Genomic DNA, 16,115 nt, shown 5'->3' on the forward strand with positions numbered 1-16,115 from the left:
GAGCCCTCCCCCACGTACCCAAGGGCAGCTCCTTCTCCTCCCACCACACTGAAAAGGGACGATGGCCGCACCTCTTAGAGGCTTCCACCTGCGCCTCACGGGAATCCCCGGAAAACCCCAAAGCCGCAGGTGACGCCGCGGAAAAATCCCTGAAGGAGGTTGTGAGGTGCACATTGCCGCCCCCTCTGGTACTAACTGAACTTCAGACTTCTTCAAGTCGCGCTTGGGTTTCTCATGAGGATCCCGAGGGCTCACGAGGCCCCGCGGGCTTTGTCTTGGAGCAGCGCCTTTCACCTGGGAGGGCAGAGCCCACCTACCTGCTGTGTGCAGCTGCCCCACTTACCCAGCCCGTCTGGAGTTTATTTGGGGAAAGAAAGAGAGTAACAGGTTAAGGAATTTTAAAAATGCAGAAAATATTGATACTTTCCCACGAATCACCTGGCTGTCACAGCTGTTGCTCTTTTTCTCTACACCACAAAATGCTATCAGTTCTACAACCCCGTGAGCCTGTTTGAATTTGCTCATATTTCACGTGTGAATATTAAACTAGCAGTTACAAAAATAACACATGTCCAGTTTATGCAAACATAAAAAGTATAAAATGTGTGGACATAGGCAGTCATCATCTTTAATTCCAACTTATAGATAAAACGTATATATGTATTTCCCTTAATTACCCCTTATTTATGCCTAAATACATAGGGTGTTGCAAATGCCTCAGTGCAATTTTAAAGCATTTAAAGGCAAAAATGTTTGCACTATTGGGAATGTATATTTATATGTAGATAAAATGACAGATACAGGTAGTAGATGTAGGTTTTATCATTGAATAATAGATATGTGAATTTTTTCAACTACTAAAATTATTTGAAAATATCGTTTTCGATAATACTGTAATGTATAGCATGAAGTTTATATATATCTATGTCACCTCAACCAAGACCTCTAGTTTATCAAATGCTAAAACAACACATTTTTCTACGGTAAAAGCAAAGGAAAATAAGGCTTGTAGGATACAGGTGACTCAGTTTCCATTTGTGTGACCTTGGGCCCCTCACCTTACTTTCCTGAACCTCTGTGTTCACACCTCTCTCAAGGTGACAGTTGTCCTTCCTGTTTTTCCAGCTGTGTCACCACCACGGGACAGAGGAAATCAAGGCTCAGAGACACCGCCCCGCGGTCATCCAGGACGAGTGAGACGTCCTCCTGGGGTTCTGATTCTGACCTAGTGCCCTTCCCCACCCAGCCCGACTCACCGAGACACGGGGAGGACCAAATGAGTGTGGCCCAGTCTAAAAACTAGGACGTGCCGTGTGAATGCAGGTGTGGTAACAAGCATCAGAATGTTCCTACAGGACTCGGACTCTCTGTGCCCTCCTTCCTCTGCTTCACTGATTCCCGCCTCCTCACAGCAGCTCTTCACAGGGAATCCCCAGACCCCTCCTGTGATGCCCTCTCGGTTCAGAGGGAAACCAGGGCTGCAGGGTCTTCTCCTCACTAGGTCTCAGTGTCTGGGCATCATCCACAGGGCAGGTGTCCAGGACAGCTCTGAGTCCGGGGTGTGCTGACTGCGGCAGGAACTTGGGGCAGCCAGGGAGGTGGAGGGGCCGCAGCTCTCCCTGGGGTCCCCGTGCAGGGGGGACTGATGCCGCCTCGCCCAAGCTCCAGGGGCAGCCAGATCCCTGGAGCCTTCTCAGAAATGAGGTTCCCACCAGAATAGCACGTTCACCTCCTTCCTGCTGCCGCCTTCCCAAAAGTGAAACTCAGAAGACCTGTGGACTCTGGGTTCAGCTCTGAGTTCTCCAGCCCTGCAGAGGACGTGGTGACGTTGCCGCTCACATTCGCAGAAAGCCAGACCCTCCCCCCCCCCCACTTCCCCCAGCTGCCTCCCCCCACTCAGCTCCTCACACAGCCCAGCCTCCTGCAGCGCCCCAGGCCCCCCGTCTGTCCTCCCCTTCCCTGGGCCTCACACACCTCAGGACGTCCTGCCTGGTGCCCAGTTCCCCTCAGAACGTTGCACCCACAGGGCTGTCGAGTCGGAAGCGAGAGATTCCCATCCCTCCTTTCACTGATGAGAAAATGGAGACCCAGAGGAAGGAATTCCCTTCTCCTGGCTCAGAGGACCAGGCCGAGTCCTTGCGACCTCGTTTATCGCCCTTTTTACTCGGGTTTGTTATCTCGCTGTTCTGGGTAATGGGGAGTTATAGTTTCTTTCAGATAGTTTCCAAAGAAATTGAATAAGCTTCTACACTCAATGCTTGGGCACAGAATACAATAATAGAAGTTATAAGCACTTTTTTGTTTTGTTTTTGTAATTTTGTTTGCTCAAATTTTTCTTAAACCCCCCCCCCCCTTAAGTACTCCTAGAGTTTGTGGATGCATTTACAGGGAGTCAAGGGTAATACAGAACAATTTTTAACTTAATTTTGTGTTTTCATTTCAATGTAATAATATAAGCAGACACAGATGAGGATACGATAAAGGGAAAGGGGATTTTTTTTCCTTTCTCGCCTGTTATAATCAGCTCACGTTTGCCCATCTAGCTTGAGATTTCTGTTCTTACTGTAAGAATTTTCTCCTCCGTCTTCCAGGCTAGATAAAGACACCGCCCCCCACCGTCTCCTGGGGAGAAGGGAAGACTTGGGAAAGCAGAGGAACGGAATTAAACGCGGTGAGGGTCTCTAGACCCTGTTTCGGTTGCTGTCAGAGGAGAGGGGCTGCCCCGTCCTCCCCCCTGTCTGGGAGCCGCAGCGATGCCCACAGACTCCCGCCTCCCGCAGGGACACGAGAATCTCAGCAGAAGGAAAGGTCCCGAGGCGGCGAGGGGAGGCTCTGCAAGGCTCAGATACTGGGATGAAAGGTTTCCGCCCACGGTGCTGGCGTGGAAGCCCAGCGGGCAGCGCGTGGTGCTGTGGGTGTGACGGTCATCATCACTACACGGAAAGGTCGAGAGGACCAAGTACCGTGATGCGATGCGATCCCGGCGGGAGTCGGGGCTGGGAACTGCGGAGAGGAAGGAATGCAAATGGCTCTCTTGGGGAATTACCAGGGCCAAAGAACAATCCGTCTGGAAACAGGAAACCCGTCAGAATGTTTAAAGGAAGAGGAACAATCTAATATGAGAACCAATCTACTGAGCCTCCTGAATTTGTACTTAGATCTTGCCAGACTTCCTAGGTACTTTTCCTTGGTGCACCTGATACCCGGATTTACTGTGAGTGTCCGTGAAGCCCGTTCACGATAGGGTTATTGCAGCTCTCAGAGACAACCAGCAGGAGGCAGTGTTTGCCCAAAAACGTGCAGGTCAGTTTCAAAAAGGTCAGCGACATCTGAAGCTGCTGCCAGATGTAAAAGTTCTGTCCTAAAATGTCCTAAATTTAATTTCCAAACTCTTCCTTTTGAGGTGTGCTTGTAGATTTCGTGGTGAATAAATTTAAAGCAGAATGGCAGCAGGTATAGGAAATCTGCTACTTAATATGGCTAAATTTCCTCTGGGCCCTGGAAGGATTTGGTATTTGAACTGTCTAGGGGAGGAGGAGAGAGAAAGAGAGAAAGAGAGAAGGAGAGAAAGCAAGAGACAGAGAGATGGGAGAGGGGATGGAAGTAAAGAAAAAAGACTTGTTGAGAGAAAGGCTGCATCATTATCTTAAGTTGACTGTCATGTTTCTGTAAGAGGCACCCATGAGAAGACAAAGCTGAAAGAATTATGAATCTAGCTCTCAAGGTCATTTACAGGTTGCAAGAGAGAAGAATGTAGACCACCAAATTTTAATAATTGAATGACTCATGAAGAGCTCAAGAAAATCATGGCATCCATGAATGGGACATGAGATCACTCATCTTTCATTTTAGGGCTCTGAGGCAGAGGGCCAGAGACAGCTGAAGGTTAGAGCATTCTCACTAGGGACAAGGTGCTTTCAAAGTCAGGGAAATAGGAGCTTGTGAACATGTGAGAGAACAAAGAATGATTCAGATGTTAGCAGGAAGGAGTCCTACATCCTAAAGGATACCCTGGCCGTTGAAAATGATATAATCTACAATGTGGAACAAACTGGGGACTATTTAGTCCCATGATTATGTATAAGACATTTGACTGTGTCTACTTGTAATTTTAACACAAAAGCTGTGATGAGAAACATACTTTTCAAAACTTTCAGTTTTTTAGTTTGGCTGATCTCATATTTCAAAATGACAATATTTTTGCAAATTCATTTGAGCCAAGAATTTCAAAGAATTTCCAACCCCATCAGACAAAAAATGAACACTGCAGATGGAAAACATCATTGTTTACATGTAAAACCCTAAGAAATCTGTTCTCTCTGTCTATATATGTCTATAGAAGGAAAATTGTGAATTTAACAGTAGCAATAGGCAGAAACCAGTTTTAAATCTACCTAGTAGGAGCAGAATGCTGCATATAAAATTTTTAAAAACTACATTGTAAGGCGATCAAACGTATCAACGCACTTCAAGAGGAGTTTAATGAAAAGATGATCTCGACTGTGAAAACTTCAAAGTACTGATGAGAGAACTAATGAAACCCTAAACATCTGGAGGGCTATGCTAGGTTTTGGTTTTGAAGAACCAATATTCTTGAAACCCCAATTCTTGAACACACAAACCTGAACAATATCCCCAATTTTCTTTTTTGTAGAAACAGACGCGGTAATTCTAAAATTCATGTAGAAGCATAAGGGATCTAGAATTGCCAAAACTATCTTGAAAGAGAAGAAAAGGAGTGTGTCAGTCAGAGATCTCCAAACAAGCGGAATCCATAGGGAATTACATATATTCTTCATAAAATAAAGTTGACTCGTGTCTGGGGAGTTACATGGGAAAGAATCCAAACTAGAACCTCCGATGTTGAAGTCCTTAGTCTGACTTCCCAAGGGAAGCTATCTGTCCAGAAATTCAGCAAGACTCAAGGCTGAAATTGCAGCAGACATTTTTCTTCTGACCTCTGACAGCCTCAGTTCTGGCTTAAGACCTTCAACTAATTAGATGATATCACCCGCAGGACTGAGGGCATTCTCCTTTGTTGATGGCAAATGGAACCAATTGACTGTAGGTGCGAAGCTCATCTACAGACAACTCTCACAGGAATAGACCTGTGTTTGATCCAACAACTGGACACTATAACCTAGTCAAGTTGACCCTTCATTAAGCAGTTCAGGTAGGTTTCAGAATATCTAGTTTCAAGTGACAGGACACACTACAGGCTACATGCCACGGCCAGTAGCATAAATTAGAGACTTCAAAAAATATATTGTGCTTACAGTTATGGGCAAGGATGAGAACTTGAAGGGAATGGGGAGGTACAGGAAGCAGGTGCAGGAGATGAGTCCTGTGCCCTCCTGACGAGAGGTTGGGAAGATGAAGAACATAGCATAGGAGACTGAGAAGTGACAGCTAGTCACACACGATAGGAATCCCAGGAGAGATGTTTAACGACAAATAAAGGAGACCGGCCAGGTGTGCAGTACAGATTAAGTATGTAAAATATTGTTGCATTATTTGAAGTCTTAGAAATGAGACTTCTAACACTGAGGCCCTCCATGATGAATTTTGAGGAATTTCTTTGCTGGATTTTGCAGGCTTTTATAAATAAGTAGGGTTGGGAAGGGGTTGAGGGGGACTGGGTTGTGACATGAAGCCAAGAAAGATGGGTTTCCTCGGGCTGACCGTGGATATGTCCCTTCTGCGGCTGCTCTGCAGGGCAGGGTCATCCACTACACGTTGGCTGAGTAGCATAAAAGTCACCTACATGGAGCGACTTCCCTGGAATAACTGGTGACCCCACAGCCCTCAATCCTGCCCAAATAACATCATATTGAAGCCATTTCTATGAACAATGATGACTGACTTACAGAAGACAATTTATGCTACTGGCCCTGGCATGTAGCCTGTAGTGTGTCCTGTCACTTGAAACTAGATATTCTGAAACCTACCTGAACTGGTTAATGAAGGGTCAACTTGACTAGGTTATAGTGTCCAGTTGTTGGATCAAACACAGGTCTATCATTCCCAGTAGGAGCTGTCATTCCCAGTAGGAGAATGTCTACATCAGAAGAATATTATCTATGACATGGTGATGGTCACATTTTTCTCTAGTCCAGATATACATGATATGTGAAATGGCACTGAAGTTGCTGTCATGGACAAGAATCCAAATAAGCTGAAGATAGCAGAGAGGAAAACGTAGTGGTCGGTGATGTTGGGCAGCTCTGCATGGTAATTAAAACATTTTCTTCAATCAGTTATTCCTTCCTTACCTAGTTGCAGCTCTGCTACTCCAGTTTCCAGTAGCCACAACCCTGGGTCCAAAGTTCTTTACTCCAGGGCCTCTCTGCTTCTCCTGCCCTCCCCTGCCGTGCTGTTAATGACGTGTGGCTGACTGTCCTGGCACAACCAATCACTTGCTAATGGTCATCTGGACTGTTCCTAATCTTTAGCTATCACACGTAATTCTGCAGCAAACAGCCCCATGGGCTTCTTGAGCAAACCTCACTGTGCTCTTCATTGAAGAGCAATGAAACTACATAGAGAGGACAGTGCTGAAGGTTGGAAGGAAACCTTGCTCAGTAAAGCACAGGTGACCCATCCAGTCCTGGCATGCATCCTAACCCATCGTAGCCATCTTTGGGACAACTCTGATTACACATTGATAAGATTCTGACTTTATGCAACAGTAAGGCTCCAATTTGCCAGAGTCACTCCTTTGAGGTCTGCTGAGTATAAGGCTAGTGCCACCTCCTTGATCAGATTTTCAAGGACCAGTGAGACCTCGAGAACTTGGGGAGCAGGCTTCTCAGAGTAACTCATGACAAGGCACACAATGTTCCCAAAAGAAAAAGAAACACCCCCTGTAAAGCTTCTACTTCTTTCCCAGTGTCTCCTGCATTGTGCACTGGACCCCTGGAGGGACCCTCCATTGTAACTCCAGAGTTGGAGTCTGAACAGGTGGGGTGTGGACGGGGTCTTCGCAGCCCAAACAACTCACCTCCACCCGTGTCTCACTGCCCAGCACTGCGCATCCATTGGGCTTGAAACCTGAGCCTCAAACCTCCTTTACCCTCTGTGTGGGAGTCAGCACAAGGCAGAAGTTTCGAATCTTTCTGCAGTTTTAATGGGCTGATTGTCACTGCTGATTTACTGAATCTTTCTTCACGCTGTCTTCTTAACGTCTCTACAATTATGCTGCCTGTCTAGAACCCAGCTCCTTCCCTTTCATTTCAGAAAAAATACATTAAATAAGTCATGTTAATGTTTTCACCTTCCCATGCTCACTATTCTAATTTAAATGATGGCCACTGACTGATGATAACATTATATTTGTTTAGAGAGGGAAAGCGCAGGAAAGGGCACTGTATAGGCATTTTTACAATCTTAAAATAGGACTATGTTGAAGAAATTTTTCTGTATTTGTTATATCCATGCAGAGAAAAAGATAGACTTCCTTTAGAAGTACTGCTGTTTCCTTCTGAGAGAATCCTCAATTCTAAGGACCTGAGTCTTTCATGTGGCACATATTGCAAGAGAAAATATTTAGTATATACTTAGTACCATAAAAGTATATGCTGGAAAAATATAGGACTGACACTCAACAAGCTGAATAATTTCTTAGAGTATAGAATTGACTGACCCTTGACAACTAATTTTAATCATGGGGAAAAGAGCAGGAGACTTCAAAGATATTGGAAGATACTCAGGTTTATGCCCTAACAGGGCAGCTGTTGTGCAATGTTTACTCTAAGAAAAAGCATCTTCTATATTTACTCTTCTGTGTAACCCTGGAAGGAAAGTTGACTAAGAATAACAGCTTATATTGCTAGTGCTGTGTTCGCTGTATTACAGCTGTGTCTCTGTGACTGCTGACAGACAGTGAGTGTGATAGACACTGCTTCGTATAACACGCTTTAAAATGTACATCTTCTTTCCTCAGGTCAACTAAGGGTGAGAGATACCTGCCTATGGAGTTGTGACTGTTCCTCATCTCTGTAGCATCATTTATAAATGATGATGGGAAAACATGTTTCCTTTATTTTATCTCCATCCAGCAAGGTCAGTGAAATGAATGGAGGTCAGAAAGTATAGGAGAGAGCAGTTTTTGCCATCTTTGGAAAGCTTTTGCTATTTGATATGGATTCTATGTTTTCCCCACAACTATGGAAAGGGACTAACTTATTTGCTTGGAATTTAGTGAATCTATTATTTTAGGGGGACCAAGAGTTTCTCTAATTGCATCAGGTTGGATGGTTGAAGACAGTGGAATAGGCTCTGAGTCCACGCAGGGCAGGTGGATGGACTAGTTGGTGGTGGATCCCGGACGGGGCGGCAGTGTTGGGAGTCTGCAGCCCTGGATGCTGGGGCGCAGTTCAGTGTTTTCTCCAAACTGTGAGGGAACCCGAGCGCCTTTAAATGTTGGCCCAGAGAAAAATTGTGTTTGAACATCATTGAGATCCAGATGGTACAAACTTTTACATCTAGTGGGATATTTCCTTTCTTTTTCTTTTTCTCCATCCCCCTGAATCTACTGCAGATGGTTATCACCTCAAAGAGCCAGCACCATGTGGCGGAGGGGAAAAAAACAAACCTATATTTACCTGCAAAAATGTCCATCGAGGAAGAAGAAGCCATGGATCTTCAGTCCAGTTGCAGCAGTTGACGGTGACACATGCCTGCCCCTCTGCTGAGTGAAGACGGTTGTGTGCAACTTAAAGGAATCAGAGAACAGCCTGTTACTTGAAATTGAGGAAATAATTCATCCTAGGTGTGCTACGATTTCTACCCATGAACAGAAGAATAGTTTCTGTAATGAGGATCTGTAAAGGGGCGATAGGAGACGCTATGAGTTTTGGTTTGAATCATGTTTCACTTAGTGTCTATCTAAACACAATTTAAAGTGTGCCTTAAATATACAATGTGGTCAAATGAAATTTAAAGAATTTGTAAACAAAACACTATATATATATAACTGATTGAAAGCAGAGACATCCAGCTCCCTGCTCCCCCATGCACACATGGGTGCTCGCATGCGAATATACACAAATTCTATGAAATCATTCGGACCTAGATGAGGTCCCATAGGTTAGACCTTCCAGAATCCTGTATAACATTTAAGGATGCAGTCTCTGTCTACAAGGATAGTTGAGTGCAATCATTCCCTATTCCTGAGAGAGTCTCTGAAAGGAAGAATCACAGGGCAGGGCAGGTATGTTTTCAGGAGAGAATAGCCAATTTTGCACTGGGATGGCCCTATTCCTAGGATTTGTACTGGCCATGGAGTGGCAAAGTTGATAGACACAGTGGGAAGCAGCTCTGGAAACAAGTTATCAGATTGGCTAAGGGAGAGGAGGAGATGTGTGAGAGTTTCTTGGGGATGGAGGTGGAAACACTGGTTGGTCTCATGGGGGCAGCCCTGCAGGCAGCAGCCCATAGGCTTGTCTGGTGGTGTTACAAACTTTTCCTTCCTTCCAAGTCTCCCAATTATCAAGATCAGTTTGTGCTGCTTTCAGAACAGACAAGAAATTTGGAGGACAGGGTGACAGATACTCGAGTCATAGCAATGGGACCCACAGTTGGCTCACAGAGGAATATACAGTCATGTGGGTTAGAAATCTCTAAATACTCACATTAAAAAATGAAACAAAATGTATAAAATAGAAAATAATTAACATAAACAAACAAAACACACATCTACTTGCTTGTCTTTATTTATAAACGTTACCCAAGCAAAGAGTGGTGATTCGACAACACTGGTAGTGACTACACAGAGCACACGGGCTTTGGAACACAGATCACAGGTGCAGGTGAAGCAAGAGAATAAACAAACTTCCCAGCTGTCGTCCTCCCAGGTTAGAGATGAGACCAAGCATCACAGAGCTCCTTACTCACACAGGGCATGTTGGGAGGTCTATTAACCCAGCACCCACCACCTTTGCTGGTTTGAGAGTCCACAGTTTTCATGCTGATAGAAATTATTTTCAGTAGATTAGATTCTGGCATCTCTCATGATGGGGAGATTAGGTGATAGAGAACACACGTTTCTCTTGTGGTGAATTAGAGAAATTGTCTACATCAACATCCCCTCAACACCTCTGGTGGGAAGTCCTCACTAGAAAAGGGCACCACGAAGACTGTCTTGGTGAAGGAAAAGTGGAAGTAAAGCTAAAGAGGTAGGTGGGAGTTTCCAGAACTAGAGCATGACAGACATATTACATGTTGAGTTCCCAGATTTCATCTGGGCCCAATGTTAAACTACATCATTTCTAAGCCAAAGATCAAATACTTCAAAAGAATATTTTCCCTGGTTCTAGTCTTGGCACTAAGGGGAAAACTGGTTGTGCCATGGTGGAGGTTTAGTCATTTTTAGTCATCTAAAAGTTCCCAATTTGATTCTAGGGTCTCGTCTGTAACTTAGGGAGGGGAAATTTAAAATTACATTTCCCATGCTCTCCTTGATTGCAGGTTTATGCATGTGGCATGCATTCTTCACAGTGAAACTCACTATTATGGTTTATGAGATGGACGATAGAATGAATCCATCGATGTCATGGGCACACAGATGTCACACACATGGGTTTCTCAGCAGCACCATGTTCTTGGGGGTTTAGAGGTGCTGTGGCTCACAGTGGCTCTTACAGGCTCCTGACATCTTACGGTTATGGTCTCCATTGACTTTTGTTCTGCAAGTCTTCCTAACCACTTTGTGGTGTAATCCCCTGTAATATATCCAGCTCTGGTTAAAATGTCAGCAGGCACTTCTATTTCCAGACTGAATTATGACCAGACAGTGATTACTCGCCATCTAATGTAACCAAGAAGACTTCATCAGGTACCCTTAGAGATTCACTTAAACAACTTGGTTAGCTAGTTTCAGAGAGAGCAGAAAACCATGAGAAGAGTCCCAGTAGGACCTGCTACATTACCACAGAGAAAAGGAATGTGCTGAAAGTCTTTTCTAACATCTCCCAGATTTGGCAATGTTATAAGAGAACCAATCAGCATTTTATTGTAAAAAAACTCCCAAGTTGCTGAGCGAGACGTTGGGTTGAAGCTTCTATTACTGCATGTAAGATACCTTTCTGTAAAATGCCTTTGAGTTCATCCTCTATTTATTGAAAACCTTCTAAAAACTAGGCATTACAGAAGACAACATAGGGTAGGTATAGAAAAATTACACTACATTTTGCCTCTGAAAGAGGAAAGGATTAACCTATGTTAAAGTGTCAGTCTCAGCATAGCCTGTTATTTCAAAACTGTCATGTGGCCCATTCCCCTGTCTTCCTAACAATGTACCATGCTGTGGTTCTCCTCTTAGTAATCTTGGAGTCAATCTCAGAGTATGTCCCAAGCCATAGATGTGATCAGATAGTGTCAGGCTCTATGGGGTGTTTGCCTCAGAATTTGTCAGGACAGCTGCAGGGCAGGAGAAGACCTCAGAACAAAGTATGGGAAGTCCACACTCAGTAGACGGGTCATAACAGATATTAAGTGATGGACTCACCATCTGGTGGATGGCCTCACTGCCAGGTGTCTCATCGCTGGGAGGATATGTATTCCAGAACTTTCACCCTCTGACCTTTCTGTGTATGGATAGACAGATTCCTTTCTATTCTACTGGATTTTCAGAATCATGAGGGTCAAAGCATCTTAGGTTTTAGTCCTCTTTATGATGAACTGAAAATCTGTTATTGGGATCGGAACTTTAGCAACCTCATGACATGAGGGAAAGAATGATAAAGCCCTTCTGCAGGTTACGGTCTTGGTTTTCCAGTAAATTTTTCTTTCCCGTATTCGTTGACCTGAGGCCTGAGATGTGGTGTGTCCCCAGCAGTCTGCTCCAGTCTCTGGTCATATTTACTGTGGTCGGGATAGGCAAAGGTGCCTCCTTTACCGCTTGTTGTTTCCAATAACCTCTGCTCATACGGAAGGTGCAGTTTGCCATCCATCTCCAGCTATGGAAGTGCTGAGTCTCAGATTTTTTTTCTCTTATGTTGTCTTAGTGTAGCACAGTAACAGATGTCCCATGCTCTTGGCTGAGCTGCCATCTTTGGTGCTAGGAAACTGCAAAAGAAGCATAAAACAGTAGGTATTTTCATAAGTGAAATACTGTCACCCAGTACTGCCAGGATTCAGGCATTTCCAAGGCCTGGCATTTCAAGTTTTTTTTAGACAATTTGTTGTCTCTCAAATAAACTTCTAAGCTCTCACAATGCAGAGGCATGATCTGTACGAAGCTCTCACTTTAGGATGTTTTGGTTGATTTTATTCTCATTAGGGAGCTTCAGGCAAATCCATACCTAGGTTAGGGCCTATATGGGGATGGAAATCTGTGAGTGATTGACTGACATTCTCAAAAAACTCGAATTTATTTTGTTATTGTTCATTTGTTTGATTGATTGATTTAAAACTTTATCTTTTTACCTAATGAACTAAATATCCCTTCACTTGAACTCTTTGCATGAGCACTGCCTTAAGCAACATAATTGTTACCTCAGAGTTTTTTCTGATTGGCTGTAGCTCAATTGACCTGAATTTTAGCCTTGTCGGGCTGCAGCATAGCCACAAATCCTTTTCTCTGATTTCTGTGTGTACCTCCTCACTGGTGAGCTCTACTGACCCTCACAAGCACCTAAGAAAACAAGGGTGCTAAGTGAAGTCCTGGTGCTTAGATTTTTCATCATGGCCATGCTGATGAGTCCTCAGGAATGATGGGTTGTGAAAAACAGGTGCCGTGGAAATCAGTACACCAGGACAGCATTGAGAAACACACTGTGGACATTTACAAGAGTGTGTTTGGAGAAAAAGCCAAGTGTGACAGTATTGTGAGGGACTGATTTAGAAAGTTTATTAAATTTCTCTTCAGTGCAGTTCTACCTGCACCACCAATTTAAGTTTGTCCAATTGAGTTTAGAAGAAAAACGCAGAATTGCATATTGGATAATAGCACTGGCTTTGAAATGAGGTAAAGTGGGAGTGGAGACAGGTGGTATGATTTTCCTACACTCATTAACAAAGTACCTCTTTGGACTTCAAATCACCTTTCTGCAAAATTAGTAAAGTAAGAAAATAAAACCTCATGTACATGTCTAAGTATGAGATTTTTAAAAGACTGAGTATGAGAAGTTCTTTGCACTGTTCTTGGTTGAGTATATGGTAGTTATGTCTCAGCACGGGAGTCCTGTTAAAGTATTGAAAGAAAGTTCTCAATATAGCTCTACCCAAGGGGGGAGGGGGCAGGAATGTTGGTGGAAATTGGATGTAACGTTCTCCCTCCGGACAGCAAAACTCCACATCACAGTGAGTTTTCTAATGCCATGAAGTCACTGTTTCTTGATATTTTCAAGAGGATAGAAAAATTCATAAGGAGTGGAAATCTGATGATTTCCTCTGCCACCTCCAAAGCAAACATTCATGCAGTTGTGAAGAATGTTATAAATGAGTATCCTTCATCCCGAGTGCTTATTCAGAAAGATGAGGCTCTGTCCTGGGGTTGGAAAAAGGTGACCAGACATGTCCATGTCTAAGTGTGTGTGCGCAAACTGCAAATGTTAAATTAATTCCTGGGTTTATCAGTATAAAGTCAGACCATAAAATCCCTCACCTTGTCTCTGGAGACTAAGTAGAAAAACACCCCCTTCCCATCTACACATGTCACAGAGGATGAATAATAGAACATGCCCCTCCGTGATGGTCCAAATCTAAGAAGAATTAAGATACGAGGGTCCATTGCCAGGATCAGCCCAGACATCGTCCTTCTCACAGGAGTGTGCATGGTGTGGTGAGAGTCCAGGGAAGGGGGTGGTGTGCAGCCCACGAGGTTCAGTCATAGTTTCCTGGGTATCTCAAGCCTCAAATACAAAACAGCCTCCCACCTTAATGTGACCAACACCAAAAAATGACTTATACTGGTCTCATTGGATTTTCAAAAAAACCTATAGGAGAAGCAAAACCACAACAGGATTACAACTGGAACATTACATATTAATAGGTAGTACATTCTTCCAAGATCACTGGGCAAGAGAGTAGCTGAAGAAGTAAACAAGATCTGATGTGGATTTCAGAGCTCAAAAGACAACCTTTTAGACAGTGCTTCTCTATTTTAGTGCAAGGTTCTGAGAAACATGCTCTGGACCTTGCATATTGAATGCCTGTGTAAAAGAGTGAGAGAACATTCTTATTTTGGAAGTGTGCTGGATTTCTCCAAAAGGATATTTATTCCTCTTTTCTCTCAATCCACCCTCCCCAACTCTGCTTCTGATATCTCCCCTCCCAGCACTGGTCAGCACTCACGTCCTCCATCCAGGCTTCTCTTCCACCCAGCCCTGCTCTGCATCCCTCCTCCATTGTGCTTGGCCCCAACCCTCTCCCCCACCTCCAGCCACATGTGTGTGTCTCACATCCTGGGTTCTCCTTCATCTTCCTTTCCTGTCCACCCCGCCCCACCTGACTCACTGTTGTACCTTTCAGAGGAACATGTCATCATCCAGGCCGAGTTCTAGCAAACCCCTGACCCGTCATGAGAGATTATGTTTGACTTTGATGGGGATGAGATGTTTCATGTGGACATGGAAAAGAAGGAGATGGTCTGGCAACTTGCAGAATTTGGACATTTTACCAGCTTTGAGGCTCAGGGTGCACTGGCCAACATCGCTGTGGACAAAGCCAACCTGGACACAACGTTGAAGCCTCTAACTTCACTCCAGACACCAGAGGTAGCTCTCCCTGCTGGACATGAGAATCTGTAGTTTTAATATTGTCAGTTCTACTCCTTGTGTTATATTAAATTAACTGACTCTCTCTTCCATAGGCCTAACTACGTCATAAACAAGCCCAAATTCTGTCACAGGCACAGAATTTCACAGTTTTGCTCCTTTCTTGACATGCTCATGTCTTGTCTCTGCCATCCACATTCATCTACAGAAACCTGTGCCCTGAATCTCTGCTGGGAGACAGAAGAATGAGGTCCATGCAGATTTCACATCTCAGTACTGTTTCCAGTTCTAGGATTAGGCTGTCAGATATTGGTACCTGACATGTAACGTGGAGTCCTCAGACACAATTTCAACTGCTTTTTCTATTTTAGGGTCTTTGGTTGATTTGGACCGTGGTTCAGTGTGGGAGGAGAAGGGACAGACCTTAACAGGGAAGACTGACTTCTGTCCTGTGCTCCCCCAGAACCTCCAGAGGTGACGGTACTTTTGGACAGACCTGAGGAGCTGGGACAGCCCAACATTCTCATCTGTTTGATCAACAATTTCTGCCCACCAGTGATCAAGGTCATGTGGCTTCGAAAAACACATCACCACAGGAGTGTCAGAGAAAGGGCCTGTCCAGGGGGGATCGCCGTTTCCTAAGTTCCACTCTCTGCCCTTTCTGCCCTCGACTGAGGTGTGTCTATGACTGCAAGGTGGAGCACTGGGGTCTGGATGGGCCACTCCTCAAGCACTGGGGTAGGGACCATCCTCAGTGCCCTTTACTTCCTGGCTCCCTCCCATGATGCTCAGGACCCTGTTTCATCACATCTGCTACCAACCATATATCTTGTCTTTCCTAAGCTCCTCAAACTTTCTCATCTGCAATTACCTCAAGATACCATTCTACCTTCCTTTTCTTTAATCTATTAATAACCATTTTCTTGCTAAGTACACACTTTTAATCCTCAGTGTTGCTTTCTCACCATTGATTACTCTGCAGTCTCTTTTCAATTTCACTCAGTGTTTCAAGGACCTTCCCCCTTCCCAGAGACAACAGAGAATCTGGTGTGTGCCCCGGGTCTAACTGTGGGTCTGGTGGGCATCACTGTTGGCACCACGTTCATTGTCAAGGTTATGTGCAAAGGCAGTGCTGCTGAATGCCAGGGACCTCTGTGAGACCAGGAGGTTGTTTTGGTGTGGTCATCGGAGGACCTGTCTAGGGTTATCCGAAGGAGGAAACGTGGCGGAGAAAGGACTTGTGGGTTTTTTAAGTGAAAAGTGTAGGGAAAGATGTAACCCTTGATTTCTCATTCCTAGGTCATTTTCAGGCACTGATCTCATCTGGCATCCCAGAGCTTCAGAGTACCTACACCTTTTCAGAGATGTGCAAGCAGCCCACACCTTCAATCTTGAAAA

General features: G+C 44.4%; 1 protein-coding gene and 1 pseudogene across 1 annotated transcript in view; one reads left to right on the forward strand and one right to left on the reverse strand.

Annotated features, from left to right (window-relative positions):
- Positions 1-16,115, reverse strand: part of LOC143684452 (HLA class II histocompatibility antigen, DR beta 5 chain-like) — a 202,575-nt gene that overhangs the window by 31,696 nt on the left and 154,764 nt on the right. The gene's annotated exons all lie outside the window — the stretch shown is intronic.
- LOC143682188 (HLA class II histocompatibility antigen, DR alpha chain-like) lies at positions 62-15,875 on the forward strand (annotated as a pseudogene).

Source organism: Tamandua tetradactyla, chromosome 5, assembly GCF_023851605.1.
Source record: "Tamandua tetradactyla isolate mTamTet1 chromosome 5, mTamTet1.pri, whole genome shotgun sequence".
NCBI classification, from domain to species: Eukaryota; Metazoa; Chordata; class Mammalia; order Pilosa; family Myrmecophagidae; genus Tamandua; species Tamandua tetradactyla.